Here is a 23320-nt window from a genome sequence, read left to right as displayed (position 1 = left end):
GAGGCAAGGTGGATGCCATCCACAAGTAGATTCGTTCTCTCCCTTCCCCCTCTCTCTTTTTCTATCTAGATCTCATTGCACTCTTGACTCCTTTTCTCCTGTCACAAAGCTGGAACCTGATCTTCTCTTCTCCCTCTACCACATGCCCTCTCAATCCTATATTCTCACTCTCACTCTCACCCACATCTTCAATTCCTCCATATCCTTTGGCTCTTTCAACTCTTCCTTTTAAGCATGCAGTGGTCACCCCTATTCTCAAAAATAACCTTGACCTTGTGTGAATTTCTAACTATCGCCCTGTATCCGTCCTACCATTTGCCTCCTAATTGCTAGAACGTCTTGTGATCTCCCGTTTGATCAACATTCTTAAATCACATGCTCCTCTGGGCCCTTCACAATCTGCCTTTCCCAATGTAACCAATTATGTACATAAAGAAAATTCCCAAGGTCCATTTTACTTACTAATCCTGCTTGATCTCTCTTCTGCTTTTGATACTGTCAATCACTCTTCTCATTCATATTCTAAACACTTTCTTCGTATCCGCAGCAAACTTATATCCTGGTTTTCATCATACTTCTCCATCACACATTCTCCATCTCTGTTGCTAACGTGTCTTTGTCTCCTGTTGTTTTGTCTGTTGGTATACCTCAGGACTCTGTTCTGGGACCTCTCTCACTACATACTATCACTAGTTGACCTTATCAACTATTTTGGCCCTTGATATCATCTCTATGCAGATGATACACACACCTATCCACCCTACCGTCACTCCTGCAATTTAGTTCCTAGTTTCGGGTGGCCTCCTGGCTATATCCTCCATGGATGACACTCTTCTGCCTTAAACCTAATGTCTAAAACTGAGCTCCTCATATTTCCCCCTAAATCTGGCCTAATATCACCTTTCTCCATCGCAGTAAACAGTACTACCATCATCCTGTCATGAAAGCACATTGCCTAGGAGTAACATTTGACTCTTCCCTTTCCATCTTCATTCACGACACTGGCTAAAGTTTGTTGATTCTTTCTCTGTAATATTTCCAAGATTTGCCCTTTTCTCTGTCAATCTACTGCTAAAACGCCAATGCATGCCCTTATCGTATGGGTTAACATACTGCTAACAGGGCTCCCTGCTTCACAACTTTCTCATTTGCAATCTATCCAAAACTCTGCTGCTTGAATAATTTCCCTTTCTCCCACAACAGTATCTGCTCATCTCCTCCTCCTTAAATCCCTCTCCTTGCTTCCCATCAAGTTTCAGATCACCTACAAAGTTCTCCTCCTTACCTTTTTGTTAAGGTTCTCTATTAGTGGTGTACCGAGTACCCGGCGTTACCCGACACATTTCCAGCTACCCGGACATTACTCGAAACCGGCCACTGAGAAGTGGACTTGGCCGGGTAATACCCGGCGTCGGGTAATGTCAGGGCAGCTGGAAATAATCTTTTATACTTACCTTTCCTAAGACATCTAGGATCAGCAGCAGCAGTCCTCTGATGTTGGCAGCATCAGAGGTGTCTTCACCTGGCGGGGGGAGCTGCAGGAATCACTTCCACAGCACCGAAGCAGGTAAGCTGTGTCTGTGAGCCTGCAGCTCCCCCGCCGGCTGAAGACACCACAGATGCTGCCACCGTCACAGGACTGCTGCTGATCCTAGATGTCACTGCCACCCGGAAGGTAAGTGCCAAACCGTGTACCCGACCGGGTAGAACCTTTCATTTTGGCCGGGTACCCGTTACCCATTTTTTTATAGTTGAGGACCCAGTCCAACACTATTCTCTATTCATCTGCTCCTTCCTACATATCATCTTTGGTCTCGTTATGCCCTTCCTCGTCTCCTAAGCTCTACTAATAACTGTCTCCATTATACTTCTTACACCTCTACTGCGCACTCGCTCTCTTGCCTGAAACCCTTTCCCATCAATTTACCTGTGAAACTCACACACACTCAGTATATGCCAACATACCCTCTTCCACCCACATTTAAGATCAACCTTAAAATTCACAACTTAAATGAAGCATTTCAATAGCTTTTACTCGTTGCTACTGTCACTCATTCAGTCACTAACTATTGTTCCCAAGAAGTGCTTTATACTACAAGTACCCACCATTAAGGACAAGCATTGTCATCTACTGCACTTGTTCCCCCACCTGATGTCTCTCTGTAAGTCTCCTTACATTTCTCTTAGATTGTAAACTACCCAGGACAGGGATTTACTTTCCTATTGTCTGTTTTTGTTTGTTGAACTTATTGTATAATAATTTCCTGTACTTTTTGGTCTCTCTTGTAAAGCGCTGAGTACACAATGGGTGGTATATAAATAGAGATATATGCAGAGTCTAGAGACAAGGCACACGTGTATAGGTAGCTACAGTTTATCCGGGACCGTATGCATCCTTGAAGTGCCTGTCCCAGTTATTTTCTATTGATTGCAATGTAGGAGTGTCTGTCCTGTCTTATTTTTTTTATTATTATTATTATTATTATTATTATTATTATTATATATACAAAGATATATACAAAGATTGTTTCCTGTCGTTAGCATGACATTGTGTGACACAGTGTGATGTCATTGATTCAGTAGATTGTGTGCAGACCGGGACTGCAGTACAGTTTCACTGACATGAATAACTTGTGTGGTAGAAGCTCTAGAAGGAGCACAGCTGTGGGAGGGAGGTGGATTTGCTTTGTATCACATGGTTTGGAGCAAGGTTCATTGTATGTATCGTCAATAATAATTATAATAATAATAATGCAATGCTTAACTTTTTTATTTCAAGAGGAAAGACTGCAGAACAGAAGTGAATATTGAAGCCATGTGTTCATTTTCTTGCAAAATAGAAAATTGAAGGACAGTTGAAGAGGAGGAAAATGACTACACAGAGACAGATAAGCAATGTGTATATTTCTCATTTAGTATTTGTCGTTTTATTGACTCCAAAAAATCCGGCTGCTAAGGGTTTCGCATTGGACATATTCACTTCTACTCCACCCCTTCCTGTGATCTGTACCATGCAGATTTTTGTTGATTCAATACATCATGAATAGAGTGTGGCTACAGTATGAAGTACTGACCCAAGGACCACATCTACTACCATTCATAACAAGAACATGTGCAGTAGCGCACTGCTGCAGTTCTATGTTATTGCTATGAAAGGTTGAGGTGGTGCAATCATATGAATCTTGAGTGGGAGGGATCCTGTTTGCATCATTTAATTTGATCTAGGCCAGTAGAGTATATAACTCTCAGTACAGGTTACATATGGCATCAGTATTAGTGATTTAAAGAACAGAAAAACAGGAGTGGAGAACAAAACCAAGTAATGTTGAAGTTACTACTTTTTACTATTTACTTGGTCAGTCTGTACTGTCTACTCCCCACACAGCTGCTAAGGGTTTCCATTTGAGATACATTCACCTTCTACTCTGCACTACTGTGCTACCCTCTATTCAGAGATGAGTTCAAGTCATGTTTACCACTCTAAATCGCTCTGCAGTCATTGATTCAGCACATCATGGGTAGAGCATGGCTATAGATACAGCAAGCTTTATTTTACCCTAATATTGCATCAAAAAATAGAATATCACTCAGTTTCCTACAGATTTACTGATGCTGATAATGCAGAATCTCACCCTCCCATCATAATACACCAGAGGAAGAAATAATCCTTGCTATATATGTACATTGTGTGACATATTGCCTCCATGACCATTGATGGCAAATACATATTCTGTATAGAGCAGCTGTGTTATGATGTAGTTGTTATTGATCATCATTGAGATATAATCACAAGAATCTTATGCAAAGGGAAACTGTCATTAGCATAGTGGGATTTCAGCCCCCAAACTTCTGTAATATTAATGCAATGTCTTACTTTTATTGCAGTGAACACCGAAGAGACGGATCTACTACAACAGCAAAATGATCATGCAGTTGACAATATGTTGTTCTGGTAATGTGCACAATTATTATGTATGGGCTCCACACCACAGTGCTGGACATATTCTGTTAACTTCAACTCTACTCCTAACATGGAGATGTCTTCCTGGTGTTACTGATTCAGTACATCATATGCACAGTGTGGCTATTATATGATGGATTGATTTAATGAACCCACCAAACACTGATGACATCTGTATCATCTTCTGTAAAGTGCATCTACAGCAGGATATTATCAGCATTTGGGGTGATATAATCAGAGGCATCTATGTGCTTTTGTGCTGGGTAAAGTCCTCCAGCTGAACCGCCCCCCGCCCCCCACCCCCCTACACCTCCTGCCACACAGGCAAACTTACTTACACACACAGCACACTTACTTATGCACACTGACACTTGGCATACCTACACACACACACCCCACAGCCACTGGCATGCATGCAGAGTCCTGGGCATGCAGGATGGGCATGCAGAGTACAGAATATCTCCACCTTGCTCTGGCCCGTACTCTTGGCCTACCCCCAGCATCTGTCACCCACAACCTCTGTTCCCTCCCTGTAAATTGCTGCACTAACACACCTTGGTCAGCGCTGCAACCGATCACAGCACCGGATCATGTCACTGTGATAGGAAGCAGTGCTAATTGACCGGTCAATCAATGCCACGTGGCAACATACGCACCAAAAGAGATTTCCATGCCCCCTGACAGGCTACTCCCTGGGCAGTGACCCTGCTCATCTTCCACCTCTGATCACAATATTCTCTCTTGGAGAGTGTAGCAAATTGGAGTTGGGGGAATTTCACCTCTGCAGTGCATGTAGAGTCCTGTATGCAGAGTACAGAAAGTCTCCACCTTAGTCTGGCCCGTACTCTTGGCCTACCCACAGCATCTGTCACCCACAAATAATACATACACTAATACTCCCCACAATACACACTTTAATACCTCCTCAATAATAATCTCCCCAATAATATTATAGTCTTAAACACAATATACACAATACCCCCTAACACAAGATACCCAATCTAACACTCTCCTCTGCACCTCAACATAATATACACACTATAATACCCTACACACAATATAATACTCCCACACACACACAATATACACACTATCCTCCTACCGCCATAAAACACAACCAATAATACACACACACTTTGTGGATGTTGGGACCAGCTCCTTGCATGCACCAGTGAAAGAGAGAGGCCTGCCATCCGTGCCTCCCTCCGTTTCCCATCTTCTCCCTGTCTCTCTCCCTCCCTTTCTTTGCATCTCCCTGCATCTTTGCGTATACCCAGTCAGTGACGGCTCCGGTCACGTGATGCCTTAATATGGGCTTATCCATATATCTGTTGCAGAGATGGAGAGAGACCTGGAGATTTTACATTTCCTTATAATTCATATTGGTACTTAGTACGGGCACTTATTGTTTTATCAGTACTGGGTACCTGACCGTACTGGCCTACGAGTGAGAAGGCAATATTGGCATCACACAGTTACTGTTGAATATGTCATTCAATCCATTTTGAAAATAGTAATGCAATGTGGTTTTGTTTTGTTTGCTTTTTGCAGTAATGAAGAATGGAAAAGTTATATTAAAATTAAATTGGAGGGGAACTGGATTCAGCATTTCTTCATGAACTCTGCACTTGTGAGCATTGACCTTCTTGAGTGCCCTGACAGGTACACGCAACTTTAAGACTATAATCTTCATCAACTGCTGTGCAAGCTTTCGTGCTATACCTCCCCCTCCGGTTTTGATTTATACATTTGCTCCCTCAATTCATGTCCTCTAATATCTGGAGGCTCTCTCCTAGCATTTCTCTCTACCACAGCACGTCATCCCAATGTAACCTCTCTCTTGTTCTTTCTGTTTACTGTTTCCTCACTCCTCTGTAAAACTTTTCTAATTTCTCTAACTTCCACACTCCTGCTTTTATCCACATGTTCTATACACTTTCCTTCCCCTACCTTTGCATGTGTCTACACAAAGCACCATTTGTACAGACCTCTATTGCAGCTATTTCTGCACTGCTCAATGAAATGCACTCCTGCACATCCTATTCTCTTCCACCTTCCCTCATTCTCTACGCCCCCCTCTCAAAGCCCCCTCTCTCTACGTCTCCTCTCTCTACGCCTATCTGTCTCATTCTCTTGACGTCCTTCTCTCTCTACATACCCCTATCTCTGTCTCTCTCTACACCTATCTCTGTGTCTCCTTCTATGCTCGCTGATGTTGGGGGATATCTCTTATAATCTTGGACCGGCTCATATACACATCGGGCCTCCCTGCTAAGAGTGTTAACCTATCTAATGTAATCCACATTCCTTTCCTTACTTTTCTCTTCCCTTCTCCTATGCCCTCTGGAATGTCCACTCTTACTAACAAGGCTCTAGTTGTACATAACCTCTTCTGCTCTCATCAGTCACAATCAGTCATTCCCCTCACCCCGTCTTACCTGTCCCACTGATTTTCCTCTGCTTAATTAAACTCTCCTCTGACATCTACTCTAACCTCTCTGCTCTCTCTCTCTTTTCACTTAAACTAACAATCTTATTAACTCTTGCAATGCTATCCTCCTATCTATATGCCCCTTCTAGGTTCTGACACACTCGTCCCTCTAACCCACACCCTTGGCTAAATTCTCAAACATGTTCATCACACTTCCACTCGCTGTTCTTAATGCCTATGAAGGAAATCACACAATTGATATTTGATTTTTCTACAGTAAAAATGTCTCCAGTCCTGTATAAAGCTGCTCTCTGGGGCCAAACCACACTACTTTTTTTTCCACATTCATCAACACACAAATTTAATTTACGCTGTCTTTTTTTCCCTGTATTTGACTCCCTCCACTAACCTTCTCCTCACACTTGCCATCCTTCCTTCACTTCTCCTCAAGCATTTGACTACTTCAGAGGCAAGGTGGATGCCACCCACAAGGAGATTCCTTCTGTCCCTTCCCCCTTCTCCCCTTCTACCTAATTCTGCTTCTGCATTTGACTCCTTTTCTTCTCTTACAGAGCTGGAAGCTAATCATCTTCTCTTCTCCCTCTACCACATGCCCTCTAGATCATATCCCCTCACACCTTACTGCATCTCTTAGTCCCCACTCTCACCCACATCTTCAATTCCTCCATATTCTCTGGCTCTTTACCCTCTTATTTTAAGCCTGTAGTGGTCACCCTTTTCTCAGAAACAACCTACACCCTATGTGCCTTACTAACTACCACCCTGTATCCCTCCTGCTGTTTGTCTCCTAATTGCTAGAATGTCAACATTCTTAAATCACATTCCCTCCTGGATCCTTTACAACCTGCCTTTCGTACAGCTCGTTCTACAGACTGTGCTTAAAGCAAATTCCCAAGGTCACTTTTCCCTACTAATCCTACTTGATCTATCTGCTGCGTTTGATGCTCTCAATCACTCTCCTCCTTCATATTCTAAACTCTCTCTTGGTATCCGTAACACAGTTCTATCCTGGTTTTCATCATAACTTTCCTGTCACACATTCTCCATCTCTGTTGCTAACATGTCTTCGTCTTCTATTGATCTGTCTGTGGGTATACATCAGGGCTCTGTTCTGAGATCTCTCTTTCTCTCTACATACTATCATTTGGTGACCTCATCAACTCTTTTGGCCTTAGATATAATCTCTATGCAGATGATACACACACAAATCTATCCACCCCTGCTCTCACTCCTGCAATCCAGTCCCTACTCTTGGGTTGCCTCCTGGCTATATGCTCATGGATGGCACTCCACTGCCTTAAACTTAATGTCTAAAACTGGGCTCATATTATCCCCTTTCTCCATCACAGTAAACAGTACTACCATCTATCTTGTCATCAAACATGTTGCCTAGGAGTAACATTTGGCTCTTCAATTCCATCTCCATTCACATGCATGGCCATGGGTAAAGTTTGGATCCTCTTTCTCTGTAATATTACCAAGATCTTCCCTTTCCCCTCTCAACCTACTGCTAAAACTCCAATGTATACTGTTATCCTATGGGTTATTTTAAAATACTACTAACAGGCCTCCCTGCTTCACAACTTTCTCCTATGCAAAACTCTGCTGCTTGAATAATCTCACTTTCTCCCACAACAGTCTCTGCTCATCTCCTTAAATCCCTGTCCTGGCATCCCATCAAGTTTTTGTATCACCTACAAAGTTCTCCTCCTTACCTTTTTGTGAAGGCTCTCCATTAATCTGCTCCTTCTTGCATATCATCTTTGATCTCTCGTTATGCCCTTGCTCGTCTCTTGCACTATAACCATAACTGTCTGCTGTTAACTTCTTTCACCTCTACTGTTCTCTCACTTGCCTGAAACCATTTTCCATCACTGCACCGTACATGTGAAACTCCCTCACACTCAGTATATGCCAACATAACCTCTTCCACCCACATTTAAGACCAATCTTAAAATTCACGACTTAAATCAAGAATTTCAAAAACTTTGACTCGTGGCTACTGTCCTACACCCACAGTCACTGCTAACAACTATTGTTCCCAAGAAGTGCTTTCTACTAAAAGTACCCACCATTAAGGACAAGCAGTGTTATCTACTGCACTTCTTCCCCCAACTGCTGCCTCTCTTTAAGTCTTCTAACATTTCTCTTAGATTGTAAAGTTCCCAGGGCAAGGATTTACTTTCCTATTGTCTGTTTTAATTTGTCGCACTTATTTTTTATTTATTTTTTCCCCTCTCCCCTAATGATATACATATAGGCTTTCCTGTCCTTTGCATGACATAGTTATTATGGATAACTATTGCATCATGTAGACTGCCTTTTCAGTGTGATGTAATTGATTCATTACTTTGTGTGCAGACTGTGACTGCAGTACAGTGTCACGAACATTAATGACTTGTGTGGTAGAAGCTCTAGAAGGAACACAGCTGTGGGAGGGAGGTGGATTTACTTTGGATCACATAGTTTGGCGCAAGGTTAATTGTATGTATGATCATAACCATGCAATGCTTAACTTTTATATCAGGAGGGAAGAACAGTGAATATTGAAGCCATGTGTTTCTTTTCTGGCAGAAGAGAAATTTTGAAGGACAGTTGAAGAGGAGGAAAATGACTACACAGAGACAGATAAGCAATGTGTATATTTCTCATTTAGTATTTGTCGTTTTATTGACTCCACACAATCCAGCTGCTAAGGGTTTCGCATTGGACATATTCACCTCTACTCTACCCTACCTGTAATCTGTACCATGCAGGTTTTTGTTGATTCAATACATCATGAGTAGAGTGTGGCTGCTGTATGAAGTTTTGACCCAAGGACCACATCTACTACCATTCATAACAAGAACATGTGCAGTAGCGCACTGCTGCGGTTCTATGTGATTGTTATGAAAGGTTGAGGTGGTTCAATTCTATGAATCGAGTGGGATGGAACCTGTTTGCATCATATGGTTTCATCTAGGCCAGTAGATTATATAACTCTCAGTACAGGTTACACATGGCATCAGTATTAGTGATTTAAAGAGGAGGAAAGCTTCAATGTGGAGAACAAAGCCAAGTAATGTTGAAGTTACTCCTTTTACCATTTACTTGGTCAGTCTGTACTGTCTACTCCCCACACAGCTGCTAAGGGTCTTCCATTTTAAATACTTTCACCTCCTATTCTGCACTGCTTTGCTGCCCATTATTCAGAGATGCGTTCCAGTCATGTTTACCACTCTGAATCTCTCTGCAGTCATTGATTTAGCACATCATGGGTAGAGCATGGCTACAGATACAGCAAGCTATTATTATTTTATCGGCTGATCATCCATAATATTGCATTAAAACATAGAATATCACTTAATTTCCAAAAGATTCAGTGATGCTGATAATGCAGAATCTCACAACATTTCCCATCATAATGCCATAATGCACCAGAGGAAGAAATAATCCTTGCTATATCTGTACATTGTGTGATGTATTACCTTCATGACCATTGATAGCAAGTACATCTTCTGTATAGAGCAGCTGTGTTATGATGTAGTTATTGATCATCATTGACATAATCACAAGAATCTTATGCAAAGGGAAATTGTCCGCAGCGAAGTGAGATTTCAGCCCCCAAACGTCTGTAATATTAATGCAATGTCTTACTTTTGTTGCAGTGAACACTGAAGAGACGGATCTACTACAACACTGCACAGAACGAGCATACACTACAAGCAGCAAAATGATCTTGCAGTTGCAAGTATGTTCTGGTAATGTGCACAATTATTATTTATGGGCTACACACCAAAGTGCTGGACATATTCTGTTAACTTCAACTGTACCCCTTAAATGGAGATGTCTTCCTGGTGTTACTGATTCAGTACATCATATGCACAGTGTGGCTATTATATGATGGATTCTGCATCATCTTCTGTAAAGTGCAGCTCAGCATGATATTATCAGCATTTGGTGCGGTATAATAAGAGGTATCTATGTGCTTTTGTGCCTGATTTAAGTCCTCCAGCTTAATGCCCCTACACCTCCCACTACACAGGCATACTTACTTATGCATTCACTGACATCTGGCATACCTACACACACCCCAGAGCCACTTCCTTCCCCTGATGTCAGCGAGAGGATGGGCATGCAGAGTGCAGTAAGTCTCCACGTTACTCTGGTCAACAGTCTTAGCCTACCCCCAACATCTGTCACCCACAACATCTGTTCCCTCCTTGTAAAGTGCTGAACTATGTCACCTGGGTCAGCGCTATAGCTGATCACAGTGCCTGATCATGATGTCACTGTGACAGGCAGCAGTGCAGATTGACCGGCCAATCAATGCAACGCTGCAACATATGCACCAAATGAGATTTCCGTGCCCCCAGTCGGGCTACTCCCTTGGCAGCGACCCTGCTCGCCCCCCCCATAGTTCCATCTCTGATCACAATTATCTCTCTTGGAGAGTGTAGCAAATTGGAGTTGGGGGAATCTCACCTCTGCCATGCTTGGTCACAATCTGGGCACAGGACCTAAATAGTGGGCAATGTGGCACTTCTTACAGTAGAGAATAAGTATCTATATTCTTTACTTGTGTATTAAGGACCTAATTTGCATTAAAATTCAGTCCACATGGGACCAAGACTTTCTGGCTTACTGAACAAAGTGGAATTGTTTCGTAGAGGGTGGAGAATTGTATTTTATCTGAAATTACCCCCTCTGCACAAAATACAAACAATTATACACATAGACGTACCTTGTGGAAGTTGTTGCCCTCTATCTTCCTGTGGTCTCTCCCTGTTTCTCACCGTGCCTCCTCCCATTTCCTTGCACCTCTGCGTCTCCGCATATATCCCTATACTCAGAGCCGGCTCCGGTCAGTGACATGGGATGCCCAAATATGAGCATATCCATATATGGGCATCCATGCCACTGACCGGAGCCCACTCTGTTGCGGATATGGAGAGAGACTGGGAGATTTACATCCCCTTATAATTCATATGGTGCATAGTACCGGCACGTATTGTTTTACCGGTACTGTGTACCTTCCTACTTTCACACTGGTACAGTATGTGCTGCAGTGGGACTGAGAGGGATATACATAGTCATTGTTGGGGGAATTCAATCCATTTTGAAAATAGTAATGCAATGTTTTTTACTTTTTTTTTTGCAGTAATGAAGAATGAAAAAGTTCTGTTAAAATTGAATTGGAGGTGAACTGGATTCATCATCAACTCTGCACCAGTGTGAATTGACGATCTTTAATGTTCTGATAAGGTACATGCAACATCTCTTCCTCTACCCCTACACCACTCTCTGCCTATTGCCTCTCTCTCTCCACCTCCCTGCTAAGCGTATTAACCCATCTAATGTAATCCACATTCCTTGTCTCACTTTACTCTTCACTTCTCACGTGCCCTCTGGAATGTCTGCTCTCTGACTAACAAGGTCTATTTGTACATGACCTCTTCTGCTCTCATCATCCACCACCTCTCATTCCCCTCACCCCTGTCCTACTCAATTCCTCAGCTTATTTGAACTCTCTCCTCTGACATCTACCCTTATCTCTAACCTCTCCTCACTTTCTGCTTAAACTAACTATCTTGTTAACTTTTAAAATGCTATCATCTCCTCCTCCTCCCTCCTCCTCCCTCCTCCATCATAAATATGCCCCTTCTAGGCTCTGACACACTCATCCCTCTAAGGGCCATGATTATCATGGGCACACGCTTGGACGTCCACAGTGTGTGCGAGTGATGCAGAGCCACCTCGGATCTCAGTGCAGGGATTGCTGCATACCCCCAGCATCTGTCACCCGCAAACAATACACACTAATACTCCCCACAATACACACTATAATACCTCCTCAATACTAATCTCCCCAATAATATTATAGCTCCAAACACAATATACACAACACCCTTACACAAGATACACAATCTAGTACTCTCCTCTGCACCTCTACACACAATAGAATACTCCCACACACACAATATACACACTACCCTCCTACCCCCATAAAATACAACCAATAATACACACACACTTTGTGGATGTTGGGACCAGCTCCCGGCATGCACCAGTGAAAGAGAGAGGCCAGCAGAAGCTCGGAAGAACTCCCTCTCTCCATCCGTGCCTCCCTCCGTTTCCCATCTTCTCCCTGTCTCTCTCCCTCCCTTTCCTTGCATCTCCCTGCGTCTTTACGTATACCCAGTCAGTGACGGCTCTGGTCACGTGATGCCTTAATATGGGCTTATCCATATATGTTCATCCACGTCACTAATGTGATGCCCGCACTGTTGCGGAGCTGGTACTTACGACGGGCACTTATTGTTTTATCAGTACTGCGTACCTGACTGTACCGGCCTACTTTCAACTCTAGTACAATATGTGCTTCACTACGAGTGAGTGGGGAATATTGGCATCACACAATCACTGTTGAATATGCCATTCAATCCATTTTGAAAATAGTAATGCAATGTGGTTTTGTTTTGTTTGCTTTTTGCAGTAATGAAGAATGGAAAAGTTATATTAAAATTAAATTGGAGGGGAACTAGATTCAGCATTTCATCATGAACTCTGCACTTGAGAATTTAACTTCTTGAATACCCTGACAGGTACACGCAACATTAAGACTATAATCTGCTGTGCAAGCTTTCGTGCTATACCTCCCCCTCAGGTTTTGATTTATACATTTGCTCCCTCAATTCATGTCCTCTAATATTTGAAAGCTCTCTCCTAGCATTTTCTCTCTACCACAGCACATCATCCCAATGTAACCTCTCTCTTGTTCTTTCTGTTTGCTGTTTCCTCACTCCTCTGTAAAACTTTTCTAATTTCTCTAACTTCCACACTCCTGCTTTTATCCATATGTTCTCCACTTTCCTTCACCTACCTTTGCATGTGTCTACACAAAGCACCATTTGTACAGACCTCTATTGCAGCTATTTCTGCACTGCTCAATGAAAAGCACTCCTGCACATCCTATTCTCTTCCACCTTCCCTCATTCTCTACGCCCCCATTTCAAAGCCCCCTCTCTCTGTCTCCTCTCTCTACGCCTATCTGTCTCATTATCTTGACGTCCTTCTCTCTCTACATACCCCTATCTCTGTCTCTCTCTACACCTATCTCTGTGTCTCCTTCTATGCTCGCTGATGTTGGGGATATTTCCTATAGTCTTGGACCTGCTCATATACACATCGGGCCTCCCTGCTAAGAGTGTTAACCTATCTAATGTAATCCACATTCCTTACCTTACTTTTCTCTTCCCTTCTCCTGTGCCCTCTGGAATGTCCACTCTTACTAACAAGGCTCTAGTTGTACATGACCTCTTCTGCTCTCATCATTCAAAATCAGTCATTCCCCTCACCCCGTCTTACCTGTCCTTCCCAGAAAGAGACAGCATAATGAGCCTAGACCTCCATAATCCACATCAGTCAATATCAATAATGTCACAAATCGTGTCTTGTCGTAACCATTCCTAATAGACTTCCACTAGCCTTGATAGGTAGATCTTGTATGGTTGTCAGTGGTTTGCGGTGCTGTATGAATACAGTGACACTTGGAGTAAGTGAAAGATAAAGGCTACTCACTTGGATGATGATGTGGAGATCTATGTGCTGTTGGCATGCTCCTACCGGAGAGGGTGAACAAAATACAGGAGATCGTAGGTGGCAGTGCAGCTGCCTTGGAAAGAACTATGGCCAAAGATTGCAGTAAAAACTAAGTAAAAAAATTTATTGGCACATATAGAAGCAGCAAAAATGTCCTCTTACGCGTTTCGCGTGGTCTCCCACGCTTTATCAAAGAATATAGTACAGGCATACCCCACATTAACGTACGCAATGGGACCGGAGCATGTATGTAAAGCGAAAATGTACTTAAAGTGAAGCACTGCCATTTCCCCACTTACCGATGCATGTACTGTACTGCAATCGTCATATACGTGCATAACTGATGTAAGTAACGCATTTGTAACAGGCTCTATAGTCTCCCCTCTTGTGCACAGTTTCGGTACAGGTAGGGAGCCGGTATTGCTGTTCAGGACGTGCTGACAGGCGCATGCGTGAGCTGCCGTTTGCCTATTGGGTGATATGTACTTACTCGCGAGTGTACTTAAAGTGAGTGTACTTAAAGCGGGGTATGCCTGTATGCAAACCGATCGACTAACCTAAATACCCACTGTTCCTAGCTTCATCCATGACGTATTGGCGCTCTCCTCCAATGAGAGTCATCACGCCCCTTTACACGGACGCTCCATAACAATGCCCCATACTCAGCTACATCTTAAAGGAATATGCCGCCAAGAGAGACTGTCACGGTAACTTATGACAAGATATAATGAACACCAAATATCTGGGTTGAACTGAACGAAGCTTAGATATAATAAAATATATTTATTCCTTAAATAGGTTAACACAGCAATATAGTACAATTAACAGGCAAGAAGGTAACACTCACTTAGGGTTGGGGAATGGAGAAGTATCAGCTAGCAATTCTCCAGCAATCCAGTGACATTCAAGATGAAATCAGAAGAACCAGAACTGTAGGGTTGACACAGTTTATATACCTTTGTAACCCTATTCTTAACATTGAATACAGACTATTGGTGAACAATTATCTGTATCCAATCCCTAACGTGGAAACACGGTTTAACCCATGCCCCCCAGCTAGTTAGCTCATGTGTACTGGGACTCTGAAGGTCTTTTTTCTGTAGCCCCATAATTAAATCAGGGGCGACGACCAGTCTACCAGATGAAGTATCTGGCAGGATCTTCATTGTTTGTAGGTGTAGATATAACACTTAAAAACCACTCCAGTTTGATGCTTTTCCGCCCTCAGGTAAACAGTTAGAGTGGCAGAGTCTTTTGATCAGTACTTGGTTCCTAGACTTTGGGTCGACCCCCTGACCATTTGCATTCCTTTGTGTGAAGGAATCTGTGCGGGTTTTTATCCCCGCCTTGGAATACAATATTAAAGTTAAAACACAGACATATTAAAATATCCGGAAAAAAAGGGGGATACGAGCACCGCGAAAATGACACTCTGGCTAGGGCATGTGCAAAAAGTGAAAAAAGCTTTATTGTGGCATAAGCGCCATTAAAATGACATGTTCACAGAGGACGGTGAACATGTAATTTTAATGGCGCTTATGCCACAATAAAGCTTTTTTCACTTTTTGCACATGCCCTAGCCAGAGTGTCATTTTCGCGGTGCTCGTAGCCCCCTTTTTTTCCTGTTACCTTTCAACCGGGACGGATGCACGCAAAGGAGCGGAGCTGTTCTCTGTCGCCAACACCATACAGGACACGGAAGCAGTAGCAAGTACTTCCGGGGGTCACAGGTCGCTGTGTACCGCGAGGGTTACCAGGAGAAGACCGCCAGTGGAGGACAGGATCCCCGGATAGGACGCAGCTGTACGGAGTGCTGCGGGACATCCCAGACCACGGGACACAGAGAGGCCCACCAGAGAAGGGACCGCCGGTTGGAGACACGCTCACCGGTCAGGTTAGACGGCTTCACGCCCGTGTGTGGGTTATTAGCCCATTGCGACAGGCTCACTGCCTACTGCCCTATTATTCATTACCTTATACCTCAAGAGACAGAGTACTCCGCTTGTTATGAAAAAATATCTTAGGATTTTAAGGTTTACCAGCAAGGTTATCTTTAGAGCACCCAATTAGGGTTAATCCCCTTACCCACCCATATTAAAATATCCGGTTCCGTTAGGTCCAGTGGGTCCAAACTGTCCAGATCTTAATGCCGGAACTGGGACATCATATGATCCAAGTTTCAGCCTGCTGCGACCTTCAGAACCGGAGATACACAAATACCACTTAAACCATTTCATACTTTAACACAAAATTCTCCGCTGTAAAATAAATCACAGTTTGTCACTAAATCCCCATTGTGGTGCAGACACTGACATTATAGTGAAACATGGGAACAGGGGAACATACAGTTTCCTGACATGACAAGGTGTAAGCCACATTCCTGGACCGCAGTCCAGTTAACCCCTTGCCTCCCTGGTGAGGTCAGGGGGTGGCCATACGGGGTGCAACCCCTTTAATACCGGGCCAACCCCCCTCTACAGAGACCAAGACTTGTCTCTCTAATGACGTATAGGCTAGCAAAACAATGCTAGCCCTCATAGCGATTCTCACAATGAAGACCATTGGTGAAAGTTAAGCCATAAGCCGCTAGAATGATAAGTAAAACAAAACTGCATGGAGAAGTCAGGAAGTCAGTATTTTACAACACACATACAGAATAAGTGAACTGTGCAAGAGAAAAAATATACATGTATTAGAAATTTAAAGAATTATTGCAAAACAGCAATGTTCAATAGATAGAAGATAGAATAAATCAATAGATGAAGCTAGGAACTGTGGGTATTTAGGTTAGTCGATCGGTTTGCATACTATACTCTTTGATAAAGCGTGGGAGACCACGCGAAACGCGTAAGGACCTTTTTGCTGCTTCTATATGTGCCAATAAATTTTTGTACTTAGTTTTTACTGCAATCTTTGGTCATAGTTCTTTCCAAGGCAGCTGCACCGCCACCTACGATCTCCTGTATTGATTTATTCAGCAAGACCTCTCTTTGATGGTGCATCCCCTATGTGTCTACTAAGCGATCCAGACATGGGCAGGAACCTGACTTTATTAGGATTTCCTATGGACTGATTGTTACTCTCTCATCATCATCAGCTGAGTATTGCCCTGTCCCTCACTAGGGGGTTCCTTTTCTATCTACAGGACTGGTTTATCCATTCAGGTTCTGGCACTGGCTGACATCAGCATAATTTATTGATGGGAGTAGTATCTTACCTCCCTTTCTCTCTCAGTGCCTTACCTGTGGATGTTCACAGGCACCTTTGTATATATGTTGCATCTCATTTTTTGATTTGTTATTGATTTTCACAGGGTCTGAGAATTTTGTCGGCTTTTTTCTCCCCTGTGTCTCCTCCTTGTTTATAGATTATTTTTTATGTGTGCTTAATTTGTAGTACATATAAGTTTATTTATAATATATATCTTCTCACCGCTTTTGCTAGTATTGATTTATTTTTATATCATCCTTTTTTGAGTTTAGAATATATTTTTCTTTTTCTCATTAGACTTGGCAGTTAGGAGTATTCTGGGGTGTCTCTACTACTTAGCTGATTTGTATCAAAAAATGTACCACCTAATAATCAGAAAATGAATAAAATAGCCTTAGAACGCTGATGGTTGCACGCAGGGGGGGGTGAGGCTTCCCCCTGCAATACAGGAATGCGGGTTGCTGAGCTCATTGCTGAAGACGCGGTCAGCCTCTGAGGGGGCGTGATCTCCATACTCCGCTCCTTCAGAGCTTACAGTATCTTCCCACAACGATTGTGGTAACGCTCAGGAACTGCAGGACGCCGAGTGACATTGCAGAGCCAGTGTGAACCTTGGCTCTGAGGACATTATTGGAGAAAAGACGCAGGATCTGCTATCTTATGCCGTCTGGAGGTGCAGCTCTCGGATGTTACCGATGAAACCACTTGACACATTGAGACCGGACAATGATTGAACTGATAATCTTTGAGCCACCATAGGCTCATGTGGGGGATGTTTTGGTGCCAAAATCTTTGTAACACACACTATAGTCAGTGATTACTACACTGGGAGAGGGGCTTGAGAAAGGACCGATAGGTCTGAGACATCGCCTATATTTTAATTTTTGTATTTTCTAGATTAAATAAATGTATACATCACCTTCATGAGTGCAGCGGACTTTCCTTTGATATACAGTATAATATATATAAATATTTTACCTACCCAAACACATGTGCGCATGCCTACACAAATATACTCACATGGTGGTAATATCTGACTATTTCCTCTCATTGCCCTTTAACATGAGTGAATGTTAAATGCACCAACACCACTATGAACTTCCTAAGAAATGCCCTTTAACCCTTTGGAATCACTGCTGCCTCCACCTAACCTCCTTATGGATATGTTCCCGCAACCCAACCCTAACAAAATGGTCAAGTATTACCCACAGAGGCAGAGCCGAATGGGTTCCGCTAGCTGCGCAGCCCTACCCCCAAATTGTGATGCCAGAGCAATACAATTCCTGCTACTTGTAACTGTGAGGCGCGGGGATCCTGGATTGTAGCGCTGTCCTTTGCTGTGCCAGCGTTTTTGGGCAGTGCTGCTTTGGCCGGTCCACCCGGGGGTTGAGAGACCGTCTGTTACAAACCCTATAACCCCTTTTGCGCAATAACAAAATGCATTGCCGGCCAGTGAAATGGTTTAAAGACAATAAATCAAGGACTCAATGGCTTGAGAAAAATAAAACAGTTTTATTTGCCTTTTCCTGCAAAACATCTACGTCTCTTTTGCCCAAACGGCTCCCCGGCGGGTGAGGAACAGCGTGGGAGATTTGCCAGTCTGGATTCAGGCGCGTGGCCAGCGCTTCCCATTATCTCCCGTTAGAAATGGATTAGAGATTCACACATGGAGTTTTCAGATATTTGGAGATCTGTACTCCGCAGTCAGGAACACAAATACAAATCAAAATATATATATTTTTTTTTTAATAAGAATTAGATGGCCAAAGAGCAAATCAAACGAACAAAAAAACGGCCCATGTCTCAAACTCCCGGATTTATGCGGCTATGCTACATCCTTCCATTTATTTTTCTTTCACAATTTAACAATGTAGTGAGATTTTAGTACAACAAACATTCCAGGCACAATTCAACACATTTGCCCAATTGACTCAGATGCATCGCTTGTTTGGATGTATAAGGTGTGCGCTGAAATGTCACGATAATAAAAGCAGTCCAGGTCACAGGATTGAAATGAATGAGATCTAGGGGTCCAGAGCTGGACTGCTTAAGTCTATAACAGGGTGGCCAACTCCAGTCCTCAAGGGCGGTCCACAAGTCAGGTTTTCAGGAGATCCCTGCTTCAGTACAGGTGGCTCAATCGAAGACTGCACCACCGATTGAGCCACCTGTGCTGAAGCTGGGATAGCCTAAAACCCTAACCTGTTGATGGCCCTTGAGGACTGGAGTTGGCCACCCCTTGTCTATAACTATTGATAACATTAAGTGACACCCACTTAAACTTGAGCATAGACTTGGCAGAAGCAGAATTCTATGTCCTTGTATCCCCTCTAAACACGAAGAAGCCCAAGTACCAAGATAATATTTGAATCTTTGGGGTGGTGGAGGGGAGGGGGCCTTCACAATCAGTGCTAAAAATAATAATAATAATACAAACCTTCATAAAAACTTGTGTACTATGTAGGAAGACTTTTCTGATCTTTCAAATGAGATGACACACTGGATTATGTTGAATACCAGATTGATGCAATTAAAATTAAGACAGAATGTGTATTTTTTTTCTCACCAGTATTAGCAAATATAAATTATTAGTGTAATATTATTAACAATAGCCGTACTGTGAAAATATATTCTGTTAACTTACATAATAAAAAGATCCCTGCTGCGTCAAATACATTTTCTGTGTCGATACATAGCAACTGCATTCTGCGCCAACACCATTACCGGGTTGATTAGGGCTCATGCCAATTTGAAAGATTTTGATGCACTATTTTTGGGCGCACAGAAACATTATTTAAAAAAAATAATATATAATATTCACATCTGTACGTCAGAGTCCATTTCTGTGCCCACCAAAACAGAGAAACTATTTGCATCGGTGTGGTCACAGATTGAGAAATGTCAGGTTATTACATAGGCGCAATGGAGTTTTCAATACGTCTCTTAATATATAGGCCCCATATACTGCATATGTACCCCTATGATGAAGATTTTAGGCCAGAGATCCCCCCCACGAACCTCTGATCTGGTTTATTGCAGGGCGATCCCATGTTAACGGTCATCAATTTGACTCCCACTTAACGTAAGATCGCGGAGCGCCTCCAGGTATCGGAGTTGAGTGAATCTCCCGCTTCGTCTCAATCATTTGAACGGAGTTGAACTATTCTCCAGTAAGAGGAAACTGGCTGTGTAGCACATTAATAATACTCCTTATAGCTGGTCCATCTCTAACTGGTTAACTGCAAGAGGGCACCATATACAAACCAATATTTCAGGCATGGGTTCCATTAACTCAAACTTGTAAGCCCTTTAACCCTAACTTAACACCCTAGCAGTGAAGGGGCAGAATTGCTTTTTTCTCTAGGAAGGAGGTGACGGCAGACTGGAAATGTATAGACATACATATTATACAGTGGAGCAGGTTTTTTGTGCTTCCACCCCAAAAAACAATGCACTTTTGGAACTTAAGCAAAATCAATAGGTTTTATTTCTGATCTATAACTGTTCCTCGACTTACCAACCAAAACAGAAAAACAGTGCTGTGAAAATGAAATGCGAGTGTATGATTCTGAAAGCCGATGTCTTCAAGCAATGAAGTTGGATCTTGAGTCAGTGAGGATCCAAATGCCCGATTGTGTCAACACAGGTAAAACAAACCCACATGGAACTTTGGATTCCATTTAAACTATGCAAGAACACAGGGCTGGCCAACTCCGGTCCTCAAGGGCCACCAACAGGTCAGCTTTGTAGGATATCCCTCCTTCAGCACAGGTGGCTCACCTGTGCTGAAGCAGGGATATCCTGCAAACCTGACCTGTTGGTGGCCCTTGAGGACCGGAGTTGGCTAGCCCTGCAATAACGGAACGTGAAAGAACATTTTGCCAGATACAAAAATGTCAGAGCGTGAACACAAAGGCAAACCCAGTGTTATTTTTGAAAAACAGCAGGAAAAACACATTTAACCTGTGTGTCCAAGAGGAAAAACACAGCCTGCAGAACCCTGCGGTCTAACCTTTGTGATACGTGTTTCAGTTTAGATCACACTCGGGGAGTATTCACTGAAGTACGGTAACAATCTTAGCGGGTTGTCATGGCTATTGCACTCTGGGGAATATACCCCTGGAGTTCGTCTAGTGGCCGACATGGCTTCTATACCATATGGTCACAGAGCCATGGGTCTGTGCTGAAAAACAAAGCAAACCGGTAATGACGTCCAGTGTCAAATACTGCCCAGCGTGCAGCTGGTCACAGAAAGAGGCCAAGATGCATTGCAAAGCCCCCCCAGATCCCTCCTGCAGTGTGGAGGGGATAATGGTTTGCAGAATAGCTCTCTGAGAAACAAGTTGTTCTCATGCAAAATCTTAAAGCACAGTTTGTCACGTGTTTCTCTAGGACGATAGTCACCATGGACACCCTACGGGTGCGTGTGGGTGCTACTCACAAGCCTTTTATCGCAAAATACAGCAGGGCTGAAGAAACTATTCTGAATCCTACAAACCACAATGCCAAAGAGGGGATTGGCAGCATCCCATAAAGCAGGGGTGAGCAACTCCAGTCCTTCAGGATATCCCTGCTCCAGCACAGGTGGCCCAGTCATTGACTGCATCACTTGTGCTGAAGCAGGGATATCCTGAAAACCTGGTCTGTTGGTGGTCGTGAGAACTGGAGTTCCCCACCCCTGCTATAAAGTGCAGTACTTGTTTTTCTACAGGCCCGGGGTACAATGGGGATGTATAAGCACACAGTACATTTTCAGCTCTATTTTGCAGCCACGGAGACTGTGGTTTTATACCTAGGTTCAAAGTTTGTTATTTCTTCTTATGAATGTCAAAGGTTTGTGCGTCCCCCTTATTTTACAATTGTAAACTAGCACTGCAAAAGAAAGAAAACAATTCTGCATATTTCTGAGAGTACTTTGACTTTCTACGTATCACCCCTATTCTATATTTTTTGGGACAGGCTGTACCTAATAATGACTAACATCTATTACATGGTTAAAAACCCGACCTCCTGCGCTTCTCGCTGCCTCAATGCGGGAGAAAGTCTCTTGCTAATGCGCTGAGCAGCTCTGCCCTACCCTAGCACTCCATGATGCAGAGATCTCAGGCCTGCATCCGCAAACACACTCCCGCTTTTGGTAGGGGGCTTATCCACGTGTAGATCGTCCACATTATTTGTCATACGTGGCAGAAAATGTGCAAGCACTATTATTCATTCAAGCAGTTATGGGAGATGATCCGAGACAGGTATATAGATTGTGTTAGACCCGTCAGAGGTGTCTGAAGATCTCGCCGCACGACCAGTTACTGCGACACTAAGGGGCAGGGGGGAGGTCTTATAGTAAGTACACTTGTCTATACCCAGAATGTGTTCAGCAAGAGAGCTTAACATCCAACTTAATTGCATAGTTATGCACTTAAAAGGAGCAGTGCCACTTGAACAGGTTTCTTTTAACCATCGTATTTTAGTTGATCAATCATTTCACGACCTTATCCGCCAGTCGTTTATTTTATTGTGCGGCAAAGCAGATTACCGTTTCTCGGAGCTTTAAATCTTGCATCATATAAATCTCCGGTCCTGGAGAAATGATTACATCCGTGGCATTTACCATTGTGCCATTTGGAATAAGGCTTTTTTTGTTGTTGCTCAAAGTGGGTCACTATTATACACAACCTTCCCTCTGCCGGTCGGCTTCTTTCACTGTATTCCAAATTGTGGGGGGTAGAGGAGGGATCTTGCTAGGCCGACTGCACTGATTATTTTGCCAAGAGACACCCCCCTCCCCCCCCCCCCCCCCAGTCCCAGAGATAAATACCTTTCTGCGCTAATAATTGGCTCGTTAGCAAGAAAACTTACAACAGCAATTTCAATATTCCAAAGCCAAAATGTAATGGTAACAAGAGGGGGGTGGGGGGAGTGTTCAGCTTGATGCAGCTCCAACATCCATCTCTAAGTGGCACTGCTGCTTTGAAACAAAGGGTTTGTTATTTAAAGCTTTAATTGATTAAAAAAAAAAAAAAAAATGTAAAAAAATAATGATAAGATTTGTGACAAAAGGCATACGCGGGGCTCCGTCGTTTGTCCGGGACGGTTAGAACACGGTCTTTTAGGGTAGG

The 23320-nt window shown here is 43.1% G+C and overlaps 1 long non-coding RNA gene across 8 annotated transcripts in view; it reads left to right on the top strand.

The window, feature by feature from the left end:
• Positions 1-23320, top strand: part of LOC142486399 (uncharacterized) — a 42640-nt gene that overhangs the window by 14004 nt on the left and 5316 nt on the right. For 4 of the 8 annotated variants that reach the window (XR_012798957.1, XR_012798958.1, XR_012798960.1 and 1 more), the window contains 8 exons: positions 2780-2897; positions 3886-3952; positions 5513-5623; positions 8941-9050; positions 10061-10153; positions 11554-11657; positions 12889-12997; positions 17502-18119. This is a non-coding gene — a long non-coding RNA (uncharacterized LOC142486399). Of the gene's footprint in view, positions 1-2779; positions 2898-3885; positions 3953-5512; positions 5624-8940; positions 9053-10060; positions 10636-11553; positions 11658-12888; positions 12998-17501; positions 18120-23320 lie in introns of those variants that run through there. The other 4 variants (XR_012798959.1, XR_012798955.1, XR_012798954.1 and 1 more) reach the window with 4 other exon arrangements.

Source organism: Ascaphus truei, unplaced genomic scaffold, assembly GCF_040206685.1.
Source record: "Ascaphus truei isolate aAscTru1 unplaced genomic scaffold, aAscTru1.hap1 HAP1_SCAFFOLD_839, whole genome shotgun sequence".
NCBI classification, from domain to species: Eukaryota; Metazoa; Chordata; class Amphibia; order Anura; family Ascaphidae; genus Ascaphus; species Ascaphus truei.
The sequence above is the reverse complement of the archived record's forward strand: the minus strand, read 5'-3'. Positions and strand labels throughout refer to the sequence as shown.